General features: G+C 51.5%; 1 protein-coding gene across 5 annotated transcripts in view; it reads left to right on the forward strand.

Moving 5' to 3' along the window:
• SLC7A1 (solute carrier family 7 member 1) overlaps positions 1 to 21,277 on the forward strand; it is a 668,243-nt gene that overhangs the window by 255,957 nt on the left and 391,009 nt on the right. Inside the window, exon 1 of one of the 5 annotated variants that reach the window (XM_086935157.1) lies at positions 13,178 to 13,232. The exons of the other annotated variants lie outside the window; for them this stretch is intronic. The gene's annotated coding sequence lies outside the window, so the exon portion shown is untranslated. Of the gene's footprint in view, positions 1 to 13,177; positions 13,233 to 21,277 lie in introns of those variants that run through there. 5 annotated transcript variants of the gene reach the window in all.

Consider the following 21,277-nt stretch of genomic DNA (forward strand, 5'->3'; position numbering starts at 1 on the left):
AGCTGATAAGCAGCCCACCTGCACCCATACTTGAAATGAAGGATCCCGAGAGCGGGTCTAGAAATCTGGGTTGTTAATTATGGGGGTGAGGGAAAGAGGGTAAGTTTCCTTTTTGCCGCTAGACTATCCCACACAGTCAAGCATGTCTTAGTGATGGGAGAAAGATATAGCGATTTATAACGTGCATGCTTAGGGAGAAATGGGATGCCCCATAATGCCTGGCCCGCCATGGCCTGGTACATAATTAGCCAGTCCTTCTCAGATTCGGCCCTCGACCATTCCACAAAGACCCTCAGTTGGGTTGCCTGGTAGTAATGGAGGAGATTGGGAATCCCGAGGCTTGACTCTTTGGGAGTTCTATAGCTAAGGTCTCTGTGAAGGCGCGGACATTTGTCCGCCCAAACCAGTGAATTAATTTCTTGCTGTAGAAATGTTAGCGTCCCCGGCGGAGAGGAGGCTGGGAGCTCTTGAAAAAGAAACGATCTTGGGGAGGATTATCATTGTGATGGCTGAGATACGTCCAAACCAAGATAAGGGGTAAGATCGCCACTGATGTAAATCAGTTTTGATGCGTGGAGTCAATTTTTGGAAGTTTAGGGTAACCGTGTCTGCAATGGTAGGTGTTAACTGAAGGCCTAGATACGGAAGAGGTGGCGAGGCCATTGTAAATGCAAAGCACGTCATAAAGCTTTAATGTCTGCAGCTGAAGAGTGAGGTTAAGAGATTGTGATTTCTGTATGTTTACTTTGAAGCCTGATGCTAAACCAAAGGCCTCCAGCTCAGCAAAGAAGGCGATTAGTGAAGTGGAAGGTTCCCCTAGAGAGGCTTTGACATCGTTCGTATAGAGCCCTATAGTATGCTACACTCCTCCCAATTGGACTCCCTTGATCTGTGGATTGGTGTGCGCCCTCTGGGCCATGGGTTCCATGTACAGGGCGAACATCAGGTGCGACAACAGGCACCCCTGTCTGGTCCCCCTGGCGACAGGAAAAGGGGCGGAAGACTGCCTGTTGACTCGGATGGTGGCTGTTGTGTGGGAGTAATTGCTGAGGATCCATCTTTGAAAGCGGTCCCCCATTCCGAAGTGGGTCAGGGTGGCCACCAGAAAGGGACAGTGGACCCTATTGAATGCTTTCTCAGCGTCTATTGCCAAGAGCATTCTTTCATCGGCGTATCTCTCGACCTTATTGACTATTGTAGGCTCCTTCTCGGGTTGTCACTGCACTTCCGTTGGGGCCCAAATCCAGCTTGGTCATGACTATGAGCCCAGGAAGGAGAAGGCCAAGTCAAGCGGCCAGGATCCCGTTGATAAGTTGTAGGTCTATATTCAAAAAGGAGATGGGGCGATAAGAGGCGCACTGAGTTCTGTCCTTCTCGGGTTTGGGGATTACCATTGTCTGCACGAAGCATCGCTGGGGGTAATGCCTGTTACAATCAATGGGTTTAAACGTCAAATATTTGTCCTATTGAAAGCAGTTGCCCCTTCTGATGGCATTCTTCAAAACAGCTTTTATTTTTCTTATCCAAGCAGAGCAATTTAAACAAGCATTGGAAATGCAATAGGTCTCGCATTAGAAAAGTTGGAGCTATTGGTCTGTAAATGACAAATATTGTATTTATTTGTTGGTTTTTAAAATAGCTAAATTGATAGCTTTGACATTTACAACGCCAATAGTTATAACTTTCGCGAATGTGACACCTATAGCATTTGGAATGCAACATGTTTTGTATTTACGTGACATAGATGGCAGCTCTGGTCGTTAGGCCACATCTCTAGAGAGCAGGAGAGTGCAGCAGGTGTGAGAGGGTGAGTGGGTGTGTGAGGGTGTGAGGGTGTGGGTGAGTGAGGGTGTTTGAGGGTGTGTGAGGGTGAGTGAGGGTGTGTGAGGTGGTGAGGGTGAGGGTTAGGGGGTGTGAAAGTGAGGGTGAGAGGGTGAGGGTAAGGGTGTGTGAGGGAGAGGGGGTGATGGTGAGGGTGGGTGAGGGTGTGTGAGGGTGTGTGAGGGTGAGGGGGTGTGAGGCTGAGTGAGGGTGAGAGGGTTGTGAGGGTGAGTGAGGGTGTGTGAGGATGAGGGGGTGAGGATGTGAAGGCGCGTTTGGCAGTGTATGTTTTAACGCTCGGAATATCATAATTAAACGTACGTAGCGTCACCAGAACTCATTTTGTTTAAAAAAAAAACAGAATAGGAGAAAAACACTGCTAGAAGCCTAGGTTTGGGGATTTGTAATTTAGGCAGCGTCTGACTGCGAGCCAACCTAAACGGATCCTCCAAACAGGTAGAGTTTTGGGGTAAACAAGCAAGTGTTTTTTGTGGGTACGCACCTGTATGTTATCCATGTACATTTGAATTGGGAAGGGAAGTGCAAAGCCAATAGCGAACAATAATTAAAGAGTGTTGAGATTAAATCTCTGGAGAGCAACATGGTGAACAAGTGAAAACTAAATGCCAGTGGTGGCCACAGGGTGGCAGTGTTTAAATATAAAGACGGTCTCCGAGAGCGATTTCACGCCCCTATGATCTTGATGAAAGCGAGGTAATGAGGAAGAAATAACGGAGGACGCCAGGGTGAACAGCAAGAGGTAAGTGTTACTTGACTATGTGAGTGGCCACAACACTTTAATCTTTAGAAGAAAACAAAATTGCTGGCAGAAGTATTTCACGGTGCTCTCGCAACACAGGCAGAGTGACAAATCATAGACGCGCTCGTGAGAAGATACAATATCTCTGGCGGTGGCACAGAGCGCAGGCTCTAAAGAACAATGCAGGAGAATGGCACGGGCAAATGTGCAGTAAAACGTAGCGCGAGCTCTAAGATGAGCTGTGAAGGGCTCGCGGTGTTAAACAATAATGGAGAGCGTGGCAGACGGCAGGCACGAGCACTAATGAAGCAGTTTGAGGCATACGCGCGAGCGCAACGGACAGCTTGCTGTAAATATAACAAGACGGAGGGAAGGCAGATAAGGGGAGGGGGGAGGAGAAGGACAGCTTGCTGTAAATATAACAAGACGGAGGGAAGGCAGATAAGGGGAGGGGGGAGGAGAAATGCGACACGGCGGGCAGGGGAGGGGGCGAGGGGGGAGGAGAAATGCGACGTGCGGATGAGGGAACTGATGTGCACGCGCTTTTAAGCTCAATGCGCATGCGCATTGAGCTTAAAAGTCACGGGCACTGCAAGGAATCGCCACGATTCCTTGCAAGTTAGTTAAAGAGTGGTTAAGCCCCCATAGTCTCGCAAGTTCGATGCGCATGCGCATCGACAGGCGAGACCTAAAAACCTTTTTGTTGAGCTTAGAAGTGATGCGATGTACCGGAAAATCACACAGAGGAGACAGTTTATTTCTTTTCATACCTTCCCCTCCTCGCTGCCTCATTGACATTCAAACTAAAAAGACATAGTGTATAGACAGTTGTGTAGGGAACACCCATACAAGCAGCTTAAGTGGGGTCTGTCGCCAGGCCCAGTTAATTAGTTATTTCTGAGCCTCTTCTGTCTGCAGACAAACTACTGATAAATAACATTGTTCAAGACTTCCATAAATAGGGTTTGTGATTCGTAGACTGACATGCACAGTGAAGGAAACCGAGAAATTTAAATAATTAAAAAGGGGAAACCGAGAGGTTCAAATAGAACGACGAGAAAAAGGTAAGAAAAACAAGCATTGGAAATGCAATAGGTCTCGCATCATTAGAGTTAGTGCTTTTAGAATTGTTGATGGGTTTTTTTTGTAAATCTTTAGCATTTTTGTTTCCTGTAGCCAATGCTAAAGAATTACAAATAAAAAAAGCCATAAACATTTCTAAAAGCTCTAACTCAAATGCTGCGAGACCTATTGCACTGTCGGCTGGCGTTTTTTGATGGTGCTGTGCTGGGAGAGAGAGTGGGGAGGGGTTGGAGAAGGGAGGGGGCGTAGAGCAGGGGGCGGAGCTATTGTATTAGTGCTCAACCCGTACCTCTGGGTTTTTCAAATGCATTGTGGGTGAGGCTACATAGTAGGTGATGGGTAGAGTCTTGAATGCGTTTAAGCAAAAAAATTCCACGCAGGGCAGTGATGAAATAAATGTACTAAAGTTTAATGGGGGGCTAAATAAAAAAAAAAAATTTCAATAACAAGTCATGGTTTAGTTATACATAGTGTAGCTCACACACTCGGGCTGTGCATTTGTCCAGTCTTACTACAGATCGCAAACACGACAAGAAATAGTGTCACCTCGGAGACCTAAATGATGTATCTTTTCCTAGATCAGCCCTTGGAGACCTGTGGTGCCTGCAGCCCTGAACAGGGGCTTTGCATTCGTCCGAGTATATATATATTTTTTTGGGGGGGGAGAGAGAGGGGGAACGATGCAACAAACCCTTAGAAAACACATGTTGATGCCTGGCGCCAGGCAGGTCTGACAAGCACCGAGCACAGCGAGCTGTTTGTGCGACCCTTCTTTCAAGGAAGAGCAGGTATGTGTGATGTGAGTCCGGTTGACCTCGGTTGAGGAACAGGAAGGGGTGTGCATCGTTGTAGCGGTGAGTGCAGTGCCTGTGGCTGTGTGCTTGTCAGCCGGCTGCGGAGGGCAGGGTCCCGCCGCTGCAGCTTGAGACCAGCTCAAGTGCACCACAGACGGGGCAGGGCTGGCAGCGGTGACCCAAGCTACAGCCAAGGGTCCCAGCAGCAAGGCTCGCAAATAATAAACAAGAGAAATTGTAAAAATGGAAGATGACGCCACAACAAACGTATGATATTCACATTTTCCATCAGTTGCACACACCATGACATCATGAACATGGCAATTAATCCATTCATTAAGGTGGGTTTCCTCCCAATCCTACATTTGTTACTATTGTCAGATATCTCGAAATGACGGCCCCTCACTATGCACAGGAAAGTGTGTTTATTACTGGGTAATGTTTCTCCATATAGACGTTTACTTTTATTGTATATTTTTTTGGAAGGTTAGCGCGCGTGCACACAATGTTGAACTGCTCTGTGTGAAGTCTGTTTTCTAAACAGTTCAACGGTGACAGAATACAGATTTTTGCAACAAAAAAACAAGCGAGAGCTATTGGCTATGCCAATGCTTGTTTATTTGAGCATACAGTGTCCTCCATAATGACAGCCATCAAAGCAGCTGACTATCTGCTGACCGGGTGAGGCAGATGGTAGAGCTTGGGAGCCAAGAGTTAGGAGGGCTGCTTGGAGCATGGACAGACCACTGGAGCAGTGTTTTTGCTGCGTTTGTGGTGGGGGAGAGTTTATAACGCGAATGGGAGCAAAGTTCCAGAAGGCCTGTGCGGAGTATTGCGAGACCACGGAGGACTGTTTCTGCTGCATTACAGGCATTTCTTTGGTGGTGGGAGGGAAGGCACCCCACTGTGAGATGCAGTGTTGAAGCTGCAAGTTAAAGATAAAGCATGCCGCTCGTGAACCGACCTACAACACACAGCAGTATTGTGGCTCTTTACAAATCAAGTGCGTACCTTAATCTCGTACCAAACGTGAGCAGTGTTTCTAATCTAGTCAGGTCCGCTTCATTTCGCTATAAATCATCACAGAACAGAAATATCCAAAGCATTCGAGGGTTGTTATGGGACGTCACTGCTTGCACTTCTCTCACAAACACTAAAACATGATGTCACATTATCCGGTGGGTAAAGTTAACAAGTAGGGAAGGCAGAGAAGGGGAGGAGGGAGGAGAAATGCGACACAAACAAGACGGAGGCAAGGAAGATAAGGGGAGGGGGGAGGAGAAATGCGACACGGCGGGCAGGGGAGGGGGCGGAGCGGGGAGAGGTGCGACACGGCAGGCAGGGGAGGAGAGTAGGAGGGGGAGGGGGGAGGAGAGTAGGGGAGGCACGGCCTAGCGGCCGTGCAATCAAGAAGTGAGGGGGCGGAGCTGGGGGAGTGTGAGAGAGAGAGTAGGCAAGGCAGGCGGCTGGGGGCATGTGCACGCGCTTTTAAGCTCAATGCGCATGCGCATTGAACTTAAATTTCTCGTGCACTGCAAGGAATCGCCACGATTCCTTGCAAGTTGGGTTAAAGAGTGGATAAGCCCCCATAGTCTCGCAAGCTCGATGCGCATGCGCATCGACAGGCGAGACCTAAAAATAAGGATATAGAAAGATGGGTAGAGGAAAAAAAAGGGGAAACGAGAATTTGAGGAGAAATACAGAGTGATCGGAAATACTCCAATATGAAAGGAAATACAACAAAAAGGTAAAAGACCTGGATGAAAGAGTGAAAGTAGCAGGTAAACGGATGAAATATGCATATTAACGGATGGATGGAAATGGGTGTTTCGGTGGGGCAAGGAATGAGTGAATGTATATGTGAAGGGATGAACGGAGGCATGGATGAATGGATGGAAGAGTGGCTGGGAAGAGGTGGGAATGGTGAAAGGAACTCGGCAGAGTCGGGTTTGCTTGCTTCTTTGCTCAGGGTAAAGGGGGCGGTGATATTTTAATTTCCTGGCTACCCCCACGAATGAAGAGCTCCCTCGCCGCACCCCTGCTCCCTCTACTGATAGACACAGAGTGCCACGTAGTATCCTGTCCTTCAAACTCTGCACTTGCACTATGACCTGAAACACAGACATGCGTTTACAATCCAACCTTGCAACAATTTAGCTTAAAAAGCCTGTTTCTGCAAAAGTAGAGATAAAGAAAAACATGTACGCAAGCGGGACATGTGCCAGTAGCAGTGCTACTTCTTGAAGGTCGCACGGCAGACCTCTGCCACCTCACGTGGAAGAATGCTCTGCTCATGTTCTTGCTCGGCCGTGGGTACATTGGTCAACCTGATAACCTGCTGCTTTGTGGTTTTGTGGTTTTTGAAGCTTCTCTCCCCTTCTCATGATTGTAGCAAATACAAATGAACTGGAAGACGAAACGGTCACGGGTTAGCCCCAGCATGCAGAACCTGCTTCTGGTGATACGGAAGGCACTTTGCTTCAGTGGGTCATAAAGTGACTGACATTTAGCACAATGAGAGTGTAGACATGAGAGCTGCCGCTTGCAGGTGCCACTCACAAGTGGCTGACATGGCTTCGTTATTAGCAAGGGATGACGTTTCTGGATAAAATAAAGATCTCAGCTGGGAAAGATTTGCCCTGCTTCCATTGTCTCAGGGCAAAGACAGAGTCCCTCGGGGCAGCCGGGAGCCAGAGAAAGGCACGCACCCTTGGTGAGCAGGATGCCCAGGGCAGGGAGGATCAGCAGGACTGACGTTAGTGGTGCCTTGGGTGAGATGAAGGAGGGTGGAACCGGAAGCAGAAAAATGGAATGAGCCCAGCTAAGGAAGGAAAAACAATTCATATACAAGAAGAAAACGATAGACTGATCGATCTGCAGCCTTTATAAAAGGTTTCCTAGTAGGTTTAATACCAAAGAACGGCTTGCTTCCACGTTTTGGCAGGTTTTTATGGCAAAAGCAAGAAAAGATTCTGCAGGGCATTAAGATGGTGCCAAGAAAAACCTTAATAAGTGTAAAATATATCTCCGTTAGAAGGGTAAATGGGTTTTCCAGGATCTGTAACATTTTGTCCCTTATTCCTAGAAACTGTAGCCGGCACACTTCTGTAGCACTGACCCCATGTAGTTGTGTACAATCCAAGTGGAGCCCACTGAATCACAAATGCATTTAAAATTGGACTGTCTTGACTTTATCAAACTGCAATGCTGGGCAAATTACTGTTCCTGAGAAAACGAAATATTTTTCTAGAAAAGGAGCTAAAACAAAAGCTCCTGTGCGTCTTGTATTTTTCTCGGACCAAGAAGGTAGCTCTATAAGCTATTTGTTGTCAAAATAAAGTAATTTGAATTCAGTGTCAATAGTTGTATAGTTAAATTGATGAACACAGGAAACTGCCATGTTAGAAGAAAAGTGTAAACCAAGTTTGCTTGTTTTTTTTGTTTTCATGAAGCCGAATTGGTATTACATTTTTAAAGTGTGTTTTATTTAAAGAAAAATGTTGTTACATGAAAGGAAATCTCAAGCGAATCCTCATGGCCGGTTTTACGTAGTCTGTGAAAAGGGTGTCCCTTTTGAACTCATGCCTCACACTTACATTAATAACAAGCAATTACAATGCAATGGTTTCGCCTTTGGAAAAGTTAGTTATTGGCATTGTAAATGACAAAATTTGTATTTAAGTGTTCGTTTTGAAAACAGATAAATAAATGGCATTGTCATTTACATTGCCATTAGCTTAATCTCTGCAGTCACTCTGCACTCTCTAGCACTCCCTACTCACTCTGCACTCTCTAGCACTCCTTAGCACTCCCTACTCACTCTGCACTCTCTAGCACTCCCTACTCACTCTGCACTCCCTACTCACTCTGCACTCCCTACTCACTCTGCACTCCCTACTCACTCTGCACTCCCTACTCACTCTGCACTCCCTACTCACTCTGCACTCTCTATGCACTCTGCACTCTCTATGCACTCTGCACTCTCTATGCACTCTGCACTCTCTATGCACTCTGCACTCTCTATGCACTCTGCACTCTCTATGCACTCTGCACTCTCTATGCACTCTGCACTCTCTATGCACTCTGCACTCCCTATGCACTCTGCACTCCCTATGCACTCTGCACTGCATTTATCCCCAAGTCCCAGGTGCCCTGGCAGTCTCTGAAGCTGTCTTTTTCCTGCCACTCACTGCATTAATCCCCAAGTCCCAGGTGCCCTGGCAGTCTCTGAAGCTATCTCTCTTTCTCGTCACTCACTGCATTAATCCCCAAGTCCCAGGTGCCCTGGCAGTCTCTGAAGCGGTCTCTTTCCTGCCACTCACTGCATTAATCCCCAAGTCCCAGGTGCCCTGGCAGTCTCTGAAGCTCTCTCTCTTTCTCGTCACTCACTGCATTAATCCCCAAGTCCCAGGTGCACTGGCAGTCTCTGAAGCTGTCTCTCTTTCTCGTCACTCACTGCATTAATCCCCAAGTCCCAGGTGCCCTGGCAGTCTCTGAAGCTGTCTCTTTCCTGCCACTCACTGCATTAACCCTCTAGTCCCAGGTGCCCTGGCAGTCACAGAAGCTGTCTCTCTCTCTCGTCAGTCACTGCATTAATGCCCAGTGTGACGAGTGTGAGAGGAGGCTGGCTGGCATTAGTCACTTGTAAACACAGGGCCGCGGGCACACCCGCGGGTGAGCAGGAAGGAAGTGGGCAACACCGGATCCGCCGGGCCTCCGGATCCTGCCCTGGCAGGAGGGGCTGTTTGCACTGGACTTCACCTGTGCAGGTGTGTAAACAGGAGCTGAGGTGGGAGGGTTAAGTGAGGGGGAGGGAAAGTACGAGGGTGCAGTGGGAGAGAGCGAGTCTGAGAGACAGAGGCATCGAGATGGAGAGAGAGAACCCGAGGCAGACAGCAAGAGAAGAATGCAACTGACAGGGGGTGACAGGGAAAGACAGCACGCACGAGAACTATCGAGGCAAGAGAGACGAGCCTTACCTGAAATGCAAAGAGTGAAACTACACCTACCAGAATGCATCTCGACAGCGGCACACACCCCGGGCACACACGCCATGGGCACACACCCCGAGCACACACCCCGAGCACACACCCCGAGCACACATCCCGGGCACACACCCCGAGCACACACCCCGAGCACACATCCTGGGCACACACACCAGCCACACACCCCGGGCACACAACCCAAGCACACAACCCAAGCACACAACCCAAGCACACAACCCAAGCACACACCCAGGGCACACACCCCGGGCACACACCCCGGGCACACACCCCAAGCCACACACCCTGGGCACACACCTCGAGCACACACCCCGGACATGCACCCTGAGCAAACACCCCGGGCACACACAGGACTGGTTGTACAGCGGCCTTGCCTATGGGTGGCGTCTCTGTCCCTCCACAGCGGCACCATCTGAGCACACACATGGTGACTGGTTGTACAGAGTCCTTTCCTAAGGGTTGCTTCTCTGCTTCTCCTGAGGGGACCTCTAAGCACAGCTCTTGACTGGTTTCTCCCTGGCCTTCCGTGGCGCGTGCCACAGGGTCTGAGATGGCACAGCGCCGCCTGGTACTTTGAGGCGCCTTTGAGATGGCATAGCACCAACTGGTATTCTGAAGCGCCTCTGAGATGGCAGCCTGTGATTCTGGGGCGCTGTCTGGTACACTAAAGCGCCTCGGAGATGATACAGCGGCGCCTGGGATTCGAAGGCACTGTCTGGTACACTAAAGCGCCTCGGAGATTATACAGCGCCGCCTGGGATTCTGAGGCGCTGTCTGATATTTTAAAGCGCCTCGGAGGTGACACAGCGCCGCAGGAGCTCACAGAGGGGCACCTCACCCCAGACCCCTGGGGCTGGAGGCATGGGGGGAGGTGCTCTGGGGTATTGCCATGGGAGCCGGGGCAGCTCGAGTGCCACAGAGGGAACCCCTCTTCCCAGACTCCCGGTGGCAGCATAAAGTGTCTGTGTTGGGGGGTGGGGGGGGCTGGGGTATTGCCACAGGAGCCGCAGGAGCTCACAGAGGGGCACCTCACCCCAGACCCCTGGGGCTGGCAGAAGAGACAGGGGTGTGCCCGTGGAGCAGTGCCAGGGAGCCGGAGCGCCAGGAATGCCACAGGCGCTAGAACAGACGGGCGAGCAGGAAAACTGAGAAACAACTGCAGACTTAATCGGTGACAATGCTGAAACAGGAGATAATGTGTATGTCTGAAGTGGTAATGGCAGACACGATGGCCGAACGGGCCTTTGCTGCAATTACACATACGGGAATTGGGGCAGAATTTGTGAACTCAAGGTAGGCCCTTCGATCAGACTCGTGGGTAAAATGATCACTTACCCAAATTCTTTCCTTACTACCTTCAAGTTTTCAGATCGTAGACTAATATGGTAAATACAATCAGAGAGCTTTTAACTCCTCACAGATACGTTAACTGCACCTCACAGAGCAACATTGCTCAAAACTTGGAACTGTCCCCCTGATAAACAAGTCAGCAAAAAAGAGAAACGCCACATCATTAGACAAAGCAAAGAATCAAACGAATAGATCTGACTGTAGTGTGATATTTCTGTCGAAACTTGAAGATGAAGAAATAAATAAACAGAAAAAAACACCTGGTTGCATCTCTGCTTCTGCGAAAAATTTCACTAACACCTACCAAATACTCTGCAGGGGTGTCTTGAAAAAGAGAAAGCTGTTCATTACATGAGTAGATCAAGCTCCACTTGCAAAAGCGGGCTGCTCTAACGAGCAATAATAAATCAGTGCAATGGCAGGGGCTGAATGTTATGCTTCGAGGGGATAGCAGTAATCTGGAGTGGACAAAAAGCGCTAATTTCAAAACAGCAAAGTATCTACAGTCCTGCTGGCTGCACTAACTCACGAGTGGTGTTTTGTGTTTGGGAGACAGACAGGCTCTCTTATCAGTCCAAGCTCATCAAGGCTGGGCAAGTAGCCACCAGGAGTTGGCGAGCGAGGCTCAGTAAAGGCTTCTTGGCACTCAAGAGGCTTCTTTGGGTACGGTGCTGGGCCCGGACTCTTGGCTCTGACGAACCCCGGGCTCTGACTGCACCTGGACTCGGACCCTGCGCTCGGACACACAGTTCTACGGGGTCTGTGGCTGGTATCGACCTCACTCCGATGAAGCTCTCGCTTGCCCTGGCGGTGCTGCTGTTGGCTTGTATATCCCTCAGCTGGGCGCACCGAGGTAAGCCCCCCACACACATACACTGCAATGAAGAGGCAGAGTTTTTTATTTTTATTTTAAAAGTGTTCTATAGCGCTAGCTTGACCCGAAGGTATTAGAGCGCTTTACATACACCCTGTTTAAAAAAAAAAAAACTGACGCAAATTGCATAACATAGTAGATAGGCAGTAAGGAAGCAAACCGGCGATAAAGAAAATGCAGCATGAAAAATAAGGTGGTTAACACAGTTAATAGCGCTGCATGTCCCCTGTGCGGAGTCACAGCGCTGTGCACGGATCGCATGGCAGCGCTGTGGTGGAGGGAAGCGCTCTGTTTTGGGTGGGGTATGTAATGTGAGTTGTGCGGAACACGTATCTGGGTGAACGATGGTTCATCTGATCAAAGTGGAATATAGGGCCCCGAAGACCCAACTCTGTGACCCCCAAAAATCTTTTATTTGTCCGTTTTCTCCAACTGCCCGGACCAACATCGGGTCGCTGCCCGGAGTGCCCACCCATGGGTGGGTGTGAGCCCGGGCCCTTTGCAGGAAGGGGGAATTGTGGTCGATGGGCAGTTCTCCCCCAACCCCCTAGCTCACCCCACCCTCATGCCACTGGCAGCCGCCGCAGGCGGGCAGCAGCAAGAGCTTAACTCGCTGTGCTATCTTTCCGAGATCTTGCGTTGCGGAGATGTGTCGGGGTGGCTGAGGTTGGTTGCGCGGTGTGAGGTTGTTTTGTGATATGTTCTGAGTCCTGTGGTTGATGCTGCCTGGTGTGTTTGTTTAGTGGTGTGTGCTTACGTGTGGCCGGTTCTTGTGAGCTGTGAAGCTGTTCCGAGCCTTGGTTGGTGCATGGCAGGGTCTGCTTTGTTAACGCGTCACGTGGGACTGTGTGGCAACAGGCCCCCTAATACAAGTGAGGAAACCGTGCCCCCTCAGTTTCACAGTAAAACGCAAATACAATGTAGATGATGTGTGCGCCTCTGAGCCCCGGTGCCACTGCACCCGTGGCACCCCGGGTACCCGTGGTGAGGCACTGAGACTTGGATGTGCTGCGTTCACGGCCATGCTGTGGTGCGTGTGGGCCACGTGTAGTGTGCGTGGGTGCGCTGTGGTGTTTGAAGGGGGTGAAGAGGAGTGGAATGGAGATTTGTGCGGGTTGAACTGTGTTTTGGAGTCCGGTGTAGCTTCGATGAGTTATGTCGACGTACGGCCGTGGTTTGTTGTGCTCACAACTTGTTAGGGTTCTGTGTGATGCGCGGTGAGACTGTGCTGAGTAGCACACAGGTGTTGTGGTGATGCGTTTCATGAGCTTGCTGTACGGTGTATTGGGAAGGTGTGCCAGGTGCGTGAGTGGGTCGTGCAGTACTGGTTGAGGGTGGGCTGAGGTCGAGGTTGGTGTTGATGTGGGGGGGGAGTTGTCTCCCGTGGTGGGGCACTGTGGTGTGGGTTCGTGGTGGCTGCACGTCCTGGCAGCAGGTTGTGTTGTGTATGTTGTGCTCACAGGTGCGTCTTTGTTCCCCAGGGCCCAAGAACGAGAAGAGCCCGGACAAGAGGCCCCCCGCGTACTGGAGGCGGCGCCCCGGGCACGGTGAGTAGTGGGTGGGGGAGGGCACCAAACCCCCACACCCGCAGCAGGCGCAGCAACACCGGCAGCAGGCGCAGCAACACCCCTGACCCGGAGCAGACACCAATCTCCCACAACCACAGGCGGCGCAGCACCCCCCACACCCCCAGCAGGCACCAACCCCCACAGCAGGCACAGCGCCCCTCCACACCCGCAGCAGGCACAGCACCCCTCCACACCAGATTCAGGGGCGTTCCCGGCTTTTGGCTGACGTAGCATGACGTAGCCAAAAGCCAAAAATTCTCGGGAACGCCCCCGAATCTGGTCCGGCCATGACGGACGCCTCTCTGTTCCAATGGCTAGCCTCCATTTATGGAGCTAGCCAATGGAACAGAGGGCGGGTTCCCGAGCAACATACTGTAATCATTAGATTTCTCCTGCGCAAAAGCTGCTTGCGCAGCTTTTTTGCAGTCGAAACCTAAAAAGGGTTAATATTAGGGTTTCTCGGCCATATAAATGGTGCTAAAGATTACCATCTCCAGTATATGTACATTTTATTTTGCAGGTTCACAGCAGGAAACTTGTCATTTGTCGATTTAAAATTAGGCATATGAATTATATCCTATAAGTGAGTATTCATTAGCGTTCCGGTCAGCTGCACCCCTCCCTTCTTTCTTCACTCCCCATCCATTCTTGAGGGTGGGCTTCAGGAGTCTGCATAATCTCTTGACCTGAATTCATGGAACAGACTGCAGAAAGCATGTGAACTGCTGCATGGGATCTTGGTGCAGTGTGGACCCCTGGCACTTGTGACGGCTGTAGGCTTTGCTGAAGGGCATCGTCACTGGAAACTATGTGGTCGTGCTGTTAAAAGTTCGCTCTAAATGGTATTTCTATGGCGCAAACCTAGTCCGAAGGCAGCAGAGTACCCTATCACTGCAAATACTGAGACCGCTAAAACAGTATTTGTTGCAGGGAGCGCATTGATGGACAGCAGGCACAGTAGCAGCGAAACTGCGCCCTGCTAATCCGATTCCACCATTACCAGTAAGAGCTGATCTTTTTAGCTAGTGGTTGTGGAGAAGGACAGCTTCGTTAGCTAACACAGCTTGGTGTCATAACTGATGATGCCCCTGCTCGAGGCTTCTTGCCTCCCCTAACTATCGGAGGGTGTTCTCCCCCTAGAAAGAGGATAAGGCAGCCTTCGCTGCCCGTTGGTGGTCTCCGCAGGCACCGGATTAGCATGAAGCTATGTTATTTATCGTTCGGCTAATTCCCACTGGAGTAGCCGTGCTCTTCTAACATTTGAAAGAAGCCCATCATTGCTTCATGAAGGAACCAAAGCTGCTTCATGTGACCCTCTGCGGTGTGGATTTGGAGTAAGAATGTTAATAACGATTTTTTTTTTTTAATATGGCACTAGCTTCTGCAGTTTTTAATTTTCATACCGTCACAGATTTCGCGTTACTTCTGCCCAACTCAAAGGCACTCATTACTTTGGAAGAATGAAAGACTAGATGTAAACAAGGGAACTCCTCAGCAGCGCGTGGTCTGCTCCCCTGTACTGTTTACAGGCTCATGTTTTAAGGATTGATGCATGCAGGCAAGCTCAAGCAACATGTACATTTGGGAGTGTTGCACGTGTACTGGATCTTGGCGTTGCTAAGTCTGCCTTTTGCTAGAGTCTGCAAAAAGTATTTTCTCAGATGAGGTGTATGTGCACCGCAGGTCATATAAAATATACACGTTCTTTGCAGTCAGTGTTCGGAGATGCGAAAAAAAGTATTTCACAGTGCAGAGTAACAGTCATAAAATCCTGGCTGAACATAACAGTCTGCAGTTTCACACGTTACATTTGTGTTAGCTGCATTACGTCATAATTTATTGTTAAAGGCGAAATTCTGATTTAAATGGTGTATTCTGCAAACCGGACGCCGTTTTCTCCACTGCCCAGTGATATGATCAAATGCTTTCAGATGTTAAGTCTACAGAAAGTTAAGCACTCCATTGATAGGATTCTCGTAGAATGGCCTGTCATTAATTTGGCCTCCAGGTTCGGAGGTTAGGAAGCATTCTTGAACTGCAGCAGGTCAGATGTTTACCTTTCGCTTTTGTCCCCAAGTCAATCTCTCTGCTCTTCAGCCCAGATTGAAACTTTGACGAAGTTTATCAGCTTTACCTTGCATTTTCTTTTCAGAATTGATGCGGATTCGATGTGTTTCTCTAAAATATTCGCCTCAGTTTTCTTTGTGTTTGAAGTAATCTTTTTCCAAAGTTTTAGGGTTTGACAAATTTATGCTTTCAAAAAGTGGGATGTTTGTCCCCATGTTGGAAATAATTTTTGGGGGACTTACAACTGAAGCCGACAGGTGCCTACGATTTTTGATGACTACAATTTATTGGTTTTTATTGCATGTAAAACCACAGACGAAAGTACAATCACAGTTAATTTTTTATTTTTTATTTTTTTTTTTAAATATATTTTTATTGCAGGTATCAGTAAATCAGTACAGTAACGACCAGCATGGCATCATAAGCAATAGTAACAGAATAAAGCCCTCTGGCCCCCCTCCATAGAGTCTGTACACAGCCAACCAGCCCACAACCCTGGGGTCGGGCGGCGAATTGCAATGGGGGTCAGTAGGATGCTGGAGCTGGTCCGGATAATGCACTGTCCGTCGTCTGCTTTTCCAAATAAGCCTAAAACCCCCAAAATAAACCCCCTCCCCATAAATGTCTACTAACTAAGAGAACCCCCCCCCCCCCCCCCCCCCCCCCCCCACCACCAGCGCCGGGGAGCTATCAACATAGGATCTGCTATCGGACCCACGGGGAAGGCAATAGGACTGTCAGTACTAACGTTCACCGGGATTCGGGGCGAGTCGCTTCTTCACTTTCAGAGTCGCTAGGGGCACTATAATCCCTGAGGGCCTGCACCAACATTTCCCACTCCAACGCGGCCTCCTGCGCCTTTCCATTACCCTGCCTCCAAGCCAGTTGATATCTCAGTGCGCTCTCTCCCGCCGCCCACTTCAAAAGCTCACTGTGCCATCTGCTGCCCGCTGGACCAGCTCGTGCCTTCCAGTTCCTAGTCACCTCTCGTTTAGCAAGGAGGAGCCCCAGGTCGATAAACTTACTAGAAATTTTATTCCTGGGGGTATGGGGAAACCAGTGTAGGAGCCCCACTGCCGCATCCAATGATAAGAGCCTCCCTGTCACCTCCTCCAGGGTCGTCGCTACCTCCTGCCAGTAGGATGTCAGTCCTGGACAGGCCCATAACATGTGTAGGAGGTCCGCCTCCTGAGCCGGGCATCTAGGGCATTCCGCCGAGGCCGTGGCAAAATAACGCCTGACTTTCACCGGGGTCAGGTACGCTCTATGGAGAACATAATAGTGGACCAGTTGGAAACGGGCGTTGCGTGTGCCCTTCCAGGCCCGTCTCACCAACTGGGACCAGGTCGTTTCCGGGATCTCCCTACCAATGTCCTCCTCCCAGCGGGTCCTCAAAGTGGTGAGAGGAGCCAATCCCTCGGTAATCAACCTGCCGTATAGGCAAGTGACCGCCTTCACCGTGCCCGCCGACATCATTACGTACTGGCACACCTGAGATAAGTGGGGTTCCTCCTGCCTGTTCTTCCAGTGTGCCTGGATCGCTCGTACAATGGCCGAGTGCAGCAGAAAGTCACCTCGGGAGATCCCGAAGCGGTCAATGAGATCCTGAAAGGACAAGAGCGCGCCGTCCTCGTACAGATCACCTACGAGCTGTAAACCGGAATCCTCCCAGGCCGCCAAACGTGACCAATCCCCTCCGTGGGGGAGGGCCGTCAGCATCCCCAACGGTATTTCAGGCGCATATGGCGTTCTCAGTTGGCCTCGGGCGTGGGCCCGATTCCAACACAGGCGGACAGTCCGCTCCTCCATCGACAAGTCCCGCAGGACTAAACGTTGTCGCAGCGCTATAAAGGAGAGAACATGCCTGGCCATACCTGTCCCTCTTCCGTCTTCCGGGCCCCGGAATTCCCTGGCGATCTCCTGGGTGAAGGTCTGGAGCTGTGCCGCCAGATAATACTTTTCGAAGTCCGGCACAGCGAGCCCCCCCTCGTCTTTCGGCCTCATCAAGGTATTGAGGGCCACCCGCCGCCGGCCCGTTCCCCCAAAGGAATCCGACCACCATAGAGCGTAATCGACGGAACGTGGCCGGTGGGACCCAGATCGGTAAAGTCCGGAAGTAATACAATAACCGGGGAAGTGCCACCATTTTGAGCAGGGCGATACGTCCCGCCACTGAGAGCGGCAGCGTGGCCCAAAAGTCCATGCAACCTCGGAGTGCTCGAATGCAGCGGGTAATGTTTCCATCTAGGAGGTCGGGTTGTTCGTGGTAAACGAATACCCCAAGGTACTTAAAGCAATCGGGCTCCCATCTAATCTCCCTACTCAGCGCAGGGGCGGGGGTACCACTGCGTACCGGAAAAAGACAGGTCTTAGACCAATTCACTCGGAGGCCCGAGACCTCTCCGAACTCCGTGAGCGCTAATTCCGCTCCCCGTAAAGCGTCGACCGGGTCCTCTAGGAAGAGCAACAGGTCGTCCGCATAAAGCGAGACATAATGCGGGCCCGCAGATGACCATAAGCCCGTATAGTGGGCTCCCGAGCGAAGGTGCAGCGCCAGTGGTTCCACCGCCAGCGCAAAAAGAAGCGGGGACAAGGAGCACCCTTGCCGCGTGCCACGTTCCACCGGATACCGCGATGAAATCAATGGGCCCGCTCGGACCCTGGCCAAAGCAGAAGCATAAAGGACCGTGGTCCATCGGACAAATCCCTCCCCTAGGCCGAATCTCCGTAACACCGTGCAGAGGTAGTCCCACTCTAGGCTATCAAAAGCCTTCTCCAGGTCTACCGATAAGACTACCGGGGACGGGGCATCCACATATGGTTCCCCTAGCAAACGGAACAACCTACGAATATTCATAGTCGTGTTCCGCCGTGGGATGAAACCGGCCTGGTCCTCATGCACCAGAGAACTCATGTGTCCAAGCAGCCTCGAGGCCAAGATGCTGCTCAGTATTTTGTAGTCCACCGTCAACATCGATAGGGGACGGTAGGACCCCGGGTCGGATGAGTCTCGGCCCGGTTTGAGGAGAGGAACCACCAGCGCCTCACACATCGAGCTCGGGAGTCGCCCCAGCCTCTTCGCCTCCCTGTAGACCACCAGTAATCGAGGGGCTAGTAGGCCAGCGTAAGCTGCATAAAACTCCACTGGTAGGCCATCTAGGCCCGGGGTCTTGTTTCTCGCCATCCGTTTAATGGCCCCGCGGATCTCCCCTAATTCAATGTCGGAACCCAGAGTTTTCGCCACTTCCTGCTCCACCGTGCGGAGCTCCAGTGGGCGAAGGTAATTATCAAGCCGGTCTGGGTCACGTGCGGAGCGACTGCGGTATAAACATTCATAATAATGCCGGAAGCAACTAAGAATCTCCGGTTGGGTGCATACCTCGGTTCCGTCTGCCCCACGCATATTTGTCGTCGTTTGGGACTGGCGCGTAGGGTTGGCCAACCACGCCAACAACGCACTCGCCCTGTCCCCCTCCGCGATAGACCGGACCGTATAGGCCTTATAATCAAAACAGCGGAGCCGTTCGACCTCCACTGCCACCTTCTCCCTCGCCTCTGCCGTTTGTGCCTGCAATTCCGGGTGTCCGGGGCGTCGAATCTCAAATTCGCGGAGTTCCCGGTCCGCTGTGTCTAGATCAGCCAGGATGACACGCCTCATGCCCACCTTCTTGGAGATACAGTAGCCCCTCACCACTACCTTAAAAGCGTCCCATTCTAACGCCCTAGTACTCGCGGAGCCGCCGTTGGACGCAAAATAATACGATATTCTCTCCCCCAAGTCCGCCTTGAAGACACTGTCCTCGAGGATCTCGGGCCGCAATTTCCAGGTGGGCACCGCCGGTGTCCCCGGAAACCAGCGAAGGTCCAGTAGGAGGGGGTTATGGTCCGGGATGGTCCTCGATAAGTACTCCGATCGGACCGCTGCCGAAACCAGTTCGGGCGATCCGAGAAATCCATCTAGTCTGACATGCAACTCATGGAGGCTCGAGAAGTATGAATAATCCCTAGTTGCGGGGTGATGCGCCCTCCAAATGTCCGTCAAACCCCAGCGGGTCTGCCAATCCTGACGACCCTTAGCCGTGCGACGGACCGGGGAATCGGGAAGCGGGGGATGCGAGCGGTCTATGTCCACATCCACTACGGAGTTAAAGTCTCCCCCCAGCAGGAGGGGCCCGGCGAAAAAGTGGGCCAACGAGCCCGACAACCTGGAAAGGAAGGCAGTCTGGTCTACATTAGGAGCGTATACACAGCAAACATTCAGGTCCCTCCCCCCGAGAGTGCCCGAGATGGCCACGAAACGCCCCTCTGGATCCAATACTGTCCTCGTGACTTGGAAGGGGACCCCTGCCCTGATCCATATTAGCGCCCCCCTGGCATAAGCAGAGTACGACGTGGAAAAGACCTGCCCCCGCCACCTACGCTGAAGCGCCGCCCCTTCCGCCTTGTTCAGATGAGTTTCCTGTAGCAGCGCCATTTGCACCCCCCTACGCACTAAATAAGCGTGGACCTTGTGGCGCCTGGACATAGTGTGAAGCCCCCTTACGTTCCAAGTAACACATTTCAAGTTAGCAACATCAGCCATTGTCCCAGATTGTTCTTGCACAGTCCCCCCATCCGGGTCCCCTCAAAGAAAGGACATCAATCCTCCCAGCGCTGATGGCGGCCATTTTCCCCAACCCAAACCAAGCAACCCAAAAACCAACCCAACTCCCCCCCACCCACCCCAGAACAGGACCCAAACTGCACCATCTAGATCCCATCCAAACCTCGTCCTCCATCAACCCCAGAACCCCATCTATTCCTACGGTCGCCACCGTAGGCAGGCCTTATGGGCCAGGTGCGGGCTGGGCGGAGGCAGTGGGCCCTCGTCGCCCAGGCCACCAGGACTATAACAAGCCCCAAACCGTGCCAAGACCTCCCGGGGCAAAAGCAGAGGCCCCCCAACCCTCTCCCCCTCGTTGTCATCAGTAAGGAACGGCAACCGCCTCCCCCCTGCCGGGCCCCCACCCAAAACAAAGCAGTATGCCCCGTTACCCTTGTCCATCCAAAAGGTCCTCCACCGATTTCGGTGTGATCACCGGTGTATGGGCACGATCTGCTACTGAACCCTCAGAGTCCGATGGTGCTCCCTCATCACCCGGGTTTTCTTCCTCCTCGGTGACTTCCTCCCGTGCTCCCGACAACTCCGACAATACTTCCAGCACTCCCCTTCGTTCCGATGATGTCTCCGCAGTCGAGGGCCCTCCCGTGCGGCCGCGGCGATTCCTGACCCTCTTGGATCGCCGCCTTTGTTCCGGCTCATCTGCTTGTTGGGACGAGGAGCCAAAGCCATCTTTCCCTGTCCTGTATAGGTCGAGCCAGACACATACATCCTCCGGGGTGTCGAAGAACTGGGTTTTGTCATCGACAATGATGCGAAGCTTTGCAGGATATAGGAGTGAATACTGAATGCCCTCGCTCCTGAGCTCGCGCTTAACCGCCAGGAAGGAGAACCGCTTGCGCTGCGTCTCGTAGGTGTAATCTGGAAAAATGTTCACCTGACTGTTCGCTACTTTGAACGGGCCATTGTGCCTGGCGGCATTGAGGATTAAGTCCCTGTCTCGGAAATGCAGCAACCGCGCCACCACCGGCCTCGGGGTGCGTCCCTGCTGTAGGGGCCGTGCTGGGACTCTGTGGGCCCGTTCCAGAGTGTAGAAGGAGGACAGTTCCTCCGGGACCACCGTGTCTCGGAGCCAGGTCTCCAAGTATTGCACCATGTCGCCATCCTCAATCTTTTCCGGCAGGCCCACCACTCGGATGTTGTTCCTCCTGTTGCGGCCTTCCGCATCCTCCGCCCTCCGTTCCAGGGTCTCAATTCGGGATAGGGCGTCCTTCATCGTCGCAGCCAAGGTTCGCTGCGCCGGCTCCAAGGTTTTCACCGTGCCCTCCACCTCCTTGACCCGGTCTGAAAGTTTGCC

This window comes from Lissotriton vulgaris, chromosome 8 (assembly GCF_964263255.1).
Source record: "Lissotriton vulgaris chromosome 8, aLisVul1.2, whole genome shotgun sequence".
NCBI lineage: Eukaryota > Metazoa > Chordata > Amphibia > Caudata > Salamandridae > Lissotriton > Lissotriton vulgaris.